At 46.0% G+C, this 10,492-nt stretch overlaps 1 protein-coding gene across 4 annotated transcripts in view; it reads left to right on the top strand.

Moving 5' to 3' along the window:
• Positions 1-6,595: 6,595 nt before the first annotated feature.
• Positions 6,596-10,492, top strand: part of CPT1A (carnitine palmitoyltransferase 1A) — a 404,991-nt gene continuing 401,094 nt past the window's right edge. The window contains exon 1 of one of the 4 annotated variants that reach the window (XM_086957836.1): positions 6,596-6,768. The gene's annotated coding sequence lies outside the window, so the exon portion shown is untranslated. Of the gene's footprint in view, positions 6,769-8,187; positions 8,328-10,492 lie in introns of those variants that run through there. The other 3 variants (XM_086957839.1, XM_086957840.1, XM_086957837.1) reach the window with 3 other exon arrangements.

The following is a 10,492-nucleotide window of genomic DNA, read 5'->3' as shown; positions in this document are numbered from 1 at the left end:
GTGGCCGACCCGACTGGGAACAGCCCCGACTCCCACCGACCACGCACGCAACTTAGGGGTCATCCTCGACTCCACCCTCTCCATGACTAAGCAGGTCAACGCCATCTCCTCATCCTTCTTCAACACTCTCCGAATGCTCCGCAGGATCTTCAAATGGATCCCCATCGAAACTAGAAGAACAGTCGCCCAGGCCCTCATCACCAGCAGATTGGACTAGGGAAATGCCCTCTACTCAGGAATGTCGGCCAAGCTCCTGAGACGACTGCAAAGCATCCAGAACGCCTCTGCACGTCTGATCCTCGACATCCCACGCCGCAGCCACATCACACCCCACCTGAGAGACCTGTACTGGCTCCCCGTCAACAAGACGATAACCTTCAAGCTCCTCATCTGCGCACACAAAGCTCTCCACAACACCGGCCCAGCATACCTCAACAGACAACTCAGCTTCTACACCCCAACCCACCAGCTCCGCTCCGCCGGCACCACCCTCGCCACAGTCCCCCGCACTCGGAAACAGGAGCTGCACTCGGCTCAACCCACGGGCAAACAGCCCGAAATCACCGACGCTGTGTGAACTTTTACACACCACCCCCATTCTGACGGAACGGCAACCGATTACTTTCGGTACCGCTCTCCTGCAAACAGAAACATCCCGATTAGGACCGGGACGGAATTATCACCGGTCTCCCGATAACGCGCCTTGATCATTCAGATCAGCCCTGAAGATTCACAGCCACATGCTGTGATGAAACACGTGTAGGCTAGAGTGATAAGCACAGTGATTCTGAGGAAAGAACACTGTTGAACAATAAAACCTTTTTTGAAAACTTATGCTTGTTTGATCTATCCCATTGCTTCGACCATTTGACCATTTGAAGATTGAAATTTGATTTGATACACTAAGTGTGCTCTGGATTCTTGTCCAGCTTCTACACCCCAACCCACCAGCTCCGCTCCGCCGGCACCACCCTCGCCACAGTCCCCCGCATCCGAAGAACAACCGCCAGCGGCAGATCCTTCTCCCATCTCGCCGCCAAGACCTGGAACAATCTCCCCACCAACCTATAGCAGACCCAAGACCTACTGGCCTTCAGAAGACTCCTCAAGACCTGGCTCTTCGATCAGTAGCAGCACCCCCCAGCGCCTTGAGACCCTCACGTGTATGTAGTGCACTCTATAAGTGTCTTGATTGATTGATTGATTCATCACACAGTTTAATAGGGTGCGTCCTCACAAATGCATTATTATGAAGTACTTCCTCCAAAAGAAAATAATAGGGTGGCTGTCAAAGTGCACGCAGCAAAGGGACACTCAGTGGGAACAAAAGCAGTAATTTGGCAATGCACCATGGGGGGAACAAACACACAAAGAAGAAATAAAACCAGCAAACGCTAACCAAACAAAGGCACAGAAATAAAAGTGACAAAGAAGCCAGCCAGTGGTAAACAACGAGCAGGCTCTAAGCCCTTTTTAAGTTAACAAAATTTCTAAATATCTCACAAGCAAAGTACATGTTCTCACTGAGGCGAGACCGGACCTAAATACAGAGAAGGTCAGGTGCAGTATAAAGATAGTCACTAGTGGAATAGGTTTCCAATGTGAACACTTTCATTTTGCTGACATCCTTTTGGACGTGGTCACAGACACTTTGTGCTGCTCACTTATATGGTGTGGGCCCAGGACGGATAAACATTGTCACATACCCCAAAAGTTTACAACAAAGTTTTGTCAAAAGTTATGCAATCAAGGCTTTAAGTGGGCCGGGTCCTGTCAGTCCTCAGCACCAGCTGTTCTAAAAAGCAGGAGCTGAGAGGGGTCTCAGATTTTGCCCTCATCTTCAGGGTGGAAAAAAATACATCTTTTTAATTCTGCAGCACCCATCACAGCCTTTGATGCAACTGCAAAAAGACTTGTTATAGTACAGTCTCATCATTTCAGAACGGAAGCATTTTCAATATTATATACAACAAAGCCATGGTTGTTGCTTATTTATCTTATGCAACTAATGACCATTGACAAATCCTATAGTCCTGGCCTGTTGTAGGTGTAATGTTACTTGTTGTATTATATGTCTGGATGCAATGACAGAAGCAGCAAAATTCCAGTGGGGAAGCACACTATGGTAAGCATAAGCACAGATTTTTAACGTAATTGTTTTTTAAGCCACGCCCTTAATTATATCGACCACGCTCCTTTGAAAGACCCCCCAGTTTTTTTTACCCTACCTGGCTGTATGCAATTATGTATTGTTGTATTATAATGTATAGACTGAGGACTTGAAGTATCAGGGAACTAACAATTCTTAAGGGTAAAGTTGAGGGTTCTATGCCAAGTTCAAATATAAAGCGTGTTAGAAGGGCTTACAAGAGGCGGATCCAAACCGGTTGAATTACCTTTCAAAGTCTCACGAGCTGGGGCATTGGAGCTAGGGTGACCAACCATCCGTAAATTTCACAGACCGTCCTGTAATTTGGACCTCACGTCTGTCCCCTGTATGAAGCTTCAGCCCCCTGATGGGGCCGCCTTACACTCGTCCTTGGAGCACAAGTAGCCCCACCCGCCATTGTCACTCTGTATACGGCTGATTGCCACATACAGAATAACAATTTGCCAGTTTGGAGTGTTACTTACTGCATGCGGTGGCCTCCTCCTGCCAGGCTAGGGAAGATGGAAGGAATGCGCAAACATGTGTGTGTAAGAAAGAAGGGGTATCCCCGACTAGAGTTCCTAATTCGGGATAGGTATAGTATTTGGAAGAAAGGTAATTAGGAACTGGTTTTAAGTAGAGGGCAGAGACGGACAATTGACAGCATGAACTATAAGAGAACAAGGTGTGTGATACAAAATTGTGGCTTTTATTTTATTCAAATGTTATTCTGATAAAAAACATCATTATTTTATTACAAGTAATTATCGTGTGCATGCCTCCACTATACATGTGACTTTCAATCTACATATATATATACACATATTGTTGCATCCTATACACATATTAAAGTAGTTCATTTAGACTTGAAAGTTGTGTGGAAGATTGTTTCAGCACACTGTACATAAAAACATGGCTAAGTATGACATCTACGCGCGTTTCGGCTGAGGGCCTTCATCAGGGAGCCATGTGAGTATCCAAATGGACCTATACATATAGAAAGATATAAACAATAGCAGTGCTTGTCAATGTCCGTGAAATGTCCTGAATATTTACATGTTAAAATACAGAGAGAGATATCATGTGATACATTTATACAGTGATGCAAAACATGACAATGATGTCTATGAAGATTCTTAAACCTGTCCTATTATTTACAATTATATACAATTGGGTGCTCATTTATACTGGTACATTTCTGGTCTCGTTATATTGCTGAACAGCAAGCTACAATGCGGGGGCAATGAGATGGGAGAGGACACATGGGATGGTTATTTAAACGACATTCTGAGATCTAAATACTACCTACAGAAAGACACAATGCGCTAATAGTGTGCAGGTTGGAATGGGCGGATGAAGGTTTGGGAAAGTGCGAGTGATGACGGAGGATGAGATTGTGAGCAACAGAGGAAAAAGGGGGGAAAAGAGGGGGAGGGTGAAAAGACAGATCAGTTGGGGACATGAGAAGAGCCATGGTTGTACCTGAGTGAATAGATGGTGCCGATTCTCACAGGAGGGAAAGGGTAGAGATCTCTAGACCTACGGGATGCTTTATCTTTGAGGCTGGAACGCTGCAGACGGGCATGATTAAAGTGCGAGATTTAGTAATTCACAACAATGGAGATTCAGAAAAGTAAAGCAAGAGGATTACGTAATGGAAGAGTACCTGTATAGTTATTTTCTTTTTCAGTGGGCGTCTTGTTAAATAAGGGGACGCTTCGAGTTTTTAAGCTGTTGAATGAGAAGAACGTGGGGAGGAATTATATGGGTCATATTAATATCATGAGACTCAATGAGTGGGACAACGCAGCAATATTACCTGTAGAGATGGTCTTGTATAATAGCAAGGTTACGTGCTCCGGGCGCAGGAGAAATGTTATGCAGGTAACCTAAATGTCAGGAGACATTCATGGTAAGCTGTTAGTAATGTTTATCAGAAAGAGGGGGTGCTACTGGTCATGATAATAGAGGCCCAATAAGTACCTGTAAGGTAGGTTCATAAATCTTCTGGGTGGGGGTCTCTGGACGTTTCTTGTGGTGCTGACAATCTGTATGTCAGAAGGAATATAAGCAGTGACAGCGTTTTAGAATGGCGTGTTGTTCATAACAATGGTATTAAACAGGTATTTATTTACAGCTAATTACCTTTAGCCTGCGTCCACTGTGTTTACAATGGGGGTCTGTGGGCTTCTAGTGGCGCTGACAATCTGTATGTCAGAAGGAATATAAGCAGTGACAACGTATTAGGATGGCGTGTTGTTCTATAGCAGTGGTAAAAAACGGGTATTTATTTACAACTGATTACCTTTATTTTAATTTTGTATCACACACCTTGTTCTCTTATAGTTCTTGCTGTCAATTGTCCGTCTCTGCCCTCTACTTAAAACCAGTTCCTAATTACCTTTCTTCCAAATAGGAATGCGCAAACATGCCAGTGCTGCTACAGAATCTAGTTAATTCAAAGAAGCTGGTGGTGAAACAAGTTGAAAAGAAGGGGCCAGAGTTCTTTCAGTCACATCATTTTAGAAAAGTGCAGTTTCAATATTATATTCACCGAAGCCGTGGTTGCTGCATTTTGAGTTTATGCAACTAACAACCATTGACAAAGCCAATAGTTCTGGCTTGTTATAGGTGTAGCTTTACTTGTGTTATATAGCTGGATACAATGACAGAAGAGGCAACATACCAGTCGGGGGGTACACTATGTTAAGCAGAGATTTTTAGCTTAGGTGTTTTAAGCCACATTCTTAATTACATGAAACACCCCCTTTTTAGACTTGCCCCACCCCGCCCTTTTCATCCTGCTTAAAGCCCTGGAAACAACACCATGCCACAGTCACCTCATGGCATGCATGGCACTGTGCATCATGCATGACTCATGCCTTCTACTTTTTCAGATTGCCTATGTGCAGGGGCATAGTGAAGCTAAAGCAATGCTGAAATTCTTGATGGGCCTCTTCTGTCTGCAATCTTCCAGCCAAAGGCTCAGCTCATAATTAATATACAAATGTGGGCGAGTGAGTAAGTTAAGGGATGGGTGGATGGCTGAATGTATTAGTGAAAGTGTGAATGGATGAATGAAAGGGTGAATAGATGGATAATGAGCGAAAGGATGGATTGATGAGTGAAAGGGTGGATGATCAGTGAGTGAATGGGTGGATGGATGAGAAAAAAGGTAAATAGAATGATGTGTGGGTCGAAGGTTAGATGGATGGGTAAAAGGGTGGATGGATGAGTGAAAGGATGGATAGATGAGTGAAAGTGTGGATGATGGGCGAGTGAATGGGTGGATGGAGGAGTGAAATGATGGATGAGTGATAGGGTCAATAGATGGATTCATGAGTGGATGAGTAGAAGGATGGGTGGATGGATGGAAGGAAGGATGACTAAGCGAAAGGGTCAATGGAGGTAACAAGGGAGGATGGATGGATGGATGACTGAAAAGGTGAATGGGTGGAGGGATGAGTGACTGGGTGGATGGATGAGTAAGTGAAAGGATGGCTGGATGGGTGTAAAGGTAAATGGCTGGATGTATGAGTGGATAAATAGCTTGATGGATGAGTGGATGGTTGGATGGAAGAGTGGACGGATGAGTGCATGGATGGATAGGCTGAAAGGGTGGATAGATGGATGAGTGAAAGTGTAGATGGCAGGATGGATGAGTGAAATGATGGATGGAAGGATACATAATGGATAGGTTTGCAAAAGGATGAATTTGTTTGGATATAGATGGGATTACTTATAGACTATTACGCGACCTTCTTTGATGTGTCTCTAAAACGTACCTTTTGTACCGAAGTTTTGTCCTGAATTTTGACCTCCTGTCCTGAATTTTTGTCCTGAATTTTGACCCTTTGTCCTGAATTTTTACCCTCACCGTCCTGAATATGCACCCATGCCAGTTGGTCACCCTAATTGGGGCACTGCCACTCACTCCTGTGCAGTGCTCCGACCTGTTTTACCAAACAAACTAACACTTTCCGGTTCGCACTCATCCATTGGACCCCCCAGACCTGCCCTGGACCAGGCTGACCTGTTCCACCATACAAACCGGCCCTGCTCGTCAATTATGCCTTTCTGGTTCTCCTGGAGCTGCCCTGCTCTCTGCTGACCCCTCCCCTTCACCTTTGGACCCGGGCAGTGTACCGTTCGCTTACAAGCTGCTCTAGCTTCAGTGACTCTCAAATCTGGAGAATGTGTGTGTTTGGCCGTTCATCTCAGGAACAAAGAACAACCTGCTACTGTTGCCAGAGGCAGGGTTGCGGGAAGAAGAGAGGGAGGAGAAACAGTAGGGGCGGGGGTACACAACACTAAAGAGGGCGGGACTTGAAAGAATGAAAAACGAGTACTCGGAATATGAAGAAAGGCTGGAGGCCGAACTGAAAAGAAAAAGGCGGTGTCGGAGGGGGCAGGGCTGTGGGTGTGGCTGGAGAGTTGAGGGTGTGTGGCTCCAAAAATGGAGGCTGGGCCGCGGCAGCCAAAGACAAACGTGAAGGGAGGAGGGCCGAGCTGGACGTGGGTGGGGTCACAGGAAAGTCGGCCTCCTTTGCCTATGAGCTCGCGGTAAAGTACCCGGCTCTAACATAAGCCTGCCAGGAAGGAAGAAAAAGACTGCTTGGGTGAGCGCATTTTCTTTCAGTGATTAGGCGTTCATATGACGTTTTGTATGTATGGTGCTTATACCGAAAACTCTGGCTTCTAGTCTCTGAATATAGGTATACTTAGCCCCCATGGCGCCCGCTGTCAGAAACTGCCTCTGGGGCTGGCACACTCGTGGAGTATGCATGCATGGCAGCCTCTAGGAAAGACAGTAAACCGCTGAAGGGCACGCAGAAATGCTGTGTGTATCCACGTTGTTCCAGTTACACTCTCTAGTAGCGTTCTTTACAGTATTACGTAAAGTAAACATTACCCCAGAAACTCTTTAAGAATCTCACTCTGAAAAAGTACTATCTATTTAAAAGGTCGGCACTGGCCTTTCACTAGACTAGAAGGTATACATGGATCATCTTGTTGCGTTTTCTGTGCACAATGCTGGGCAGTATTTGGGCAATATCAAATAGCATATTGACTATTTTCCACACTTATTTTGGCTGGATTCCCTGAGAAGCAAGAGTATGACCGTTTCTGGCCTCTCCGTTTACCGGTGACACACGAGTCCTTGACGTGCATGGAAGCTGCTTTGGGTGCTGCCCTCTGAACTTTGCGTGCCCTGAAGCCAGGCTCATCCACTCAGGGACTCGTGCGCCTCAGCAATGCTAAATTACACTCGTGTCTGGGAAGGCGACACCCGTGAGTCTGGGGAGCAAGAGGAGTCATTTAAGGGTAAACATTAACCAGATATGTTGCCATTTCTGTTTCAAGGTTGCATCAACAGAATTAGAGGTTACTCCGACCGAATCTGTGAAAAAAGCCATACACGCGACCTTTAACAAACACCCATATTATGTATTCTTTATTTTTTTTTTTTTAAAACGAGTTTGGGCACATGATGGTTTTCAGTTTGATGACAATTAAGGTCTGGTCATCCAGAGCACTCCGTTTACTCCACAGACTTCATGGGGGTATGGATGGCAAACTGATTTGAGGTTAATTACATCAAATATTGCAAGGAACAGATGCAAACTCGGCGATGCTGTTCCTCGGAGACCATTTGATGGTCACTCGGACTGCACCTTCCTACAAAGTGAAATCTTTTGATAAAGGGTGGTAGGGATAGTTCTATTGAGTCCCATAGAGTTCTATTGCCAATGCACATTTTCTCTTCTTACCCAGGAAATACGGTGTGCACCTCTTTGACTTCTAATCACAAAAAAACATTTTTGTCTTAGTTGTCATTGCATTCTGGACAGAACAACCATTCAGCACAAGCAAACCTGTTCCAGGACAGTGAGATTTTAGCCTGTCACCTACTGATTGCCCGCCATCGCTCCCTTGCTGTCATCTCACCCATGCTTACTCCCGCACAGCACACCGGCTCCCAGAGTAGCCATCTGCAGCGTGCGACCTTTCACCCACTTTTGCAGCAGTCACGTGTCTGCTTGCTGTGGGGGAGGGGCATAGGCAGGGAGGCATTGGCACTCTCAGTCAGCCTCGCTAAAGCCTGAGCGGAAAGACTCACCGGGCGGATGAAACTAGGACGCTCGCAGTAGCAGGCACGCAGCAGGCTTCTATTCCGGTGAGACTTTGAGGGGTGACTTGGGGGGCGAGGACGGGTTTCGCTCTTGAGTGGTGTTGCTAACGTAGGCGGGTCACACTGCAGTATTTGGCAGTACTCCGTAGCATTACGTTTCTGCTACTGCTGTGATAGCATGCAGGAAGAGGTCAGGTGTTCAGATTGTCAGGGTAACGTAAGCTGCATCCAGCCCTTTGCCGATTGTGCGAGTTGTTCTCCTTGCGAGAGGGACGGCTACTCACACTATTTGCTTTTAGTTCCTTGCGTGATTCTTTCAACCCACCTCTCTCGCGGGACGGCTGGCCTTTTGAAGAGAGAATTGTAGTTACAATGGGGATGCTATCCCTTTCTAGGACAGAAAGAGAAGGGGGGTTTGTTTATGCGACGAGAAAAGATAGCTAGATAGAATTTTTATTGTTTCAAGTTATTAAAAACCATTGCAATATTAAAAACCACAGTAAAGATAAAATACATAGCGTGATCATTCCATAAATAAAACAGCATGCGACTCTGTTAGGGAATGGTTCCTCTAAAGTGCAAGGTGCAATAATAATAACATACAAAAAACCGAGTGATCCAGAAAAAAACAACTCTACGTTTATGAAAGAGGAGGACTGCCCCAAGAATCGCTACAATAACCTCTGAGACAGTTACTGTTGCTAAGTACGACAAACCAGCCCAGCGAGCAACCTCAATGCGAATATGTCAGATCACAGCAGCACATTTCCTACAAAAAATTTAAAATAGTAAAACCAACGCCCTGCTAAAAATGTTACATTTTGACTAGGGTTTAGTAAACAAATCCAGCACGTGAAAAAGCACATACTCCCTGGCTTCTTTAACCTTGATAAAAGCCCAAGTAATGATCTCGGCGATAATGCTCCATTATCACATTTCCACAATACCTGATATATTAAAATACTGTCTGTAAGTGCCAGTCTTGATCACAGAATGGAACCGGTATTTAAACCCTGCATAAATACATTGATTGATAGTCAAGTCAAGTCAGAGAATTTATATAGCGCGCTACATACCCAGAGGGTCTCAAGGCGCTTGAGGAGGGGTGGGGAATTACTTGTCAAATATCCACGTTTTAAGTTGCTTTGTGAATGCTAGGTGGTTCTGGGTAAGGCGAAGGTAAGTGGGAAGTGAGTTCCAGGTTTTAGCTGCCAGGTAGGAGAAGGATCTACCTCCCATGGTGGTTTTGTTGATGCGAGGTACCGTGGCAAGGGCTTGGTTGGATGATCGTAGCTGGCGGGAGGGGGTGTAGAAGGACAGTCGTGTGTTGAGGCATTCTGGTCCGATTTCGTAGAGTGCTTTGTGTGCGTGGGTTAGGAGCCGGAAAGTGATCCTCTTATTGACGGGAAGCCAGTGGAGGTTTTTCAGGTGGCCAGAGATATGTTCTATACGCGGGATGTCTAATATGAGCCTGGCTGAGGCGTTTTGGATTCGTTGGAGTTTTTTCTGGAGTTTAGCGGTAGTACCGGCGTAGAGGGTGTTTCCATAGTCCAGTCGGCTCGTGATCAGAGCTTGGGTAACCGTTTTCCTAGTTTCGGTGGGGATCCAACGAAATGTTTTTTTGAGCATGCGAAGAATGTTGAAGCAGGATGAAGAGACGGCGTTGACTTGTCTGTTCATCGAAAGTGAGGAATCCAGGATGACGCCCAGGTTCCGTGCGTGGTCTGTCGGGATGGGTGCTTTTCCAAGGGCTTCTGGCCACCAAGAGTCGTCCCATGCAGAGGGGGAGGTGCCCAAGATGAGGACTTCTGTTTTATCTGAGTTCAGTTTCAGACGGCTGTGTTTCATCCATTCGGCTACTTCTTTCATTCCTTCGTGTAGGTTAGTTTTGGCGGTGCTAGGATCATTGGTGAGTGATAGGATCAGTTGAGTGTCATCCGCGTAGGAGATGATGTTGAGGTTGTGTTGGCGGGCGATGGCCGCGAGGGGGCTCATGTATACGTTGAAAAGGGTGGGGCTGAGTGAAGATCCTTGTGGTACGCCGCAGATGACTTCAGTGGCCTCTGACTTGAATGGTGGAAGGCGGACTCTCTGTGTTCTTCCGGTGAGGAACGAGGTGATCCATTCTAGTGCTTTTCCTTGGATTCCGATGTTTCTGAGGCGCTGTAGAAGGGTGCTATGGCAGACTGTGTCGAAGGCTGCGGAGAGGT

The sequence above is a fragment of the Lissotriton vulgaris genome, chromosome 2_1, assembly GCF_964263255.1.
Source record: "Lissotriton vulgaris chromosome 2_1, aLisVul1.2, whole genome shotgun sequence".
NCBI classification, from domain to species: domain Eukaryota; kingdom Metazoa; phylum Chordata; class Amphibia; order Caudata; family Salamandridae; genus Lissotriton; species Lissotriton vulgaris.
This window is presented reverse-complemented; position numbering and strand designations above follow the sequence as displayed.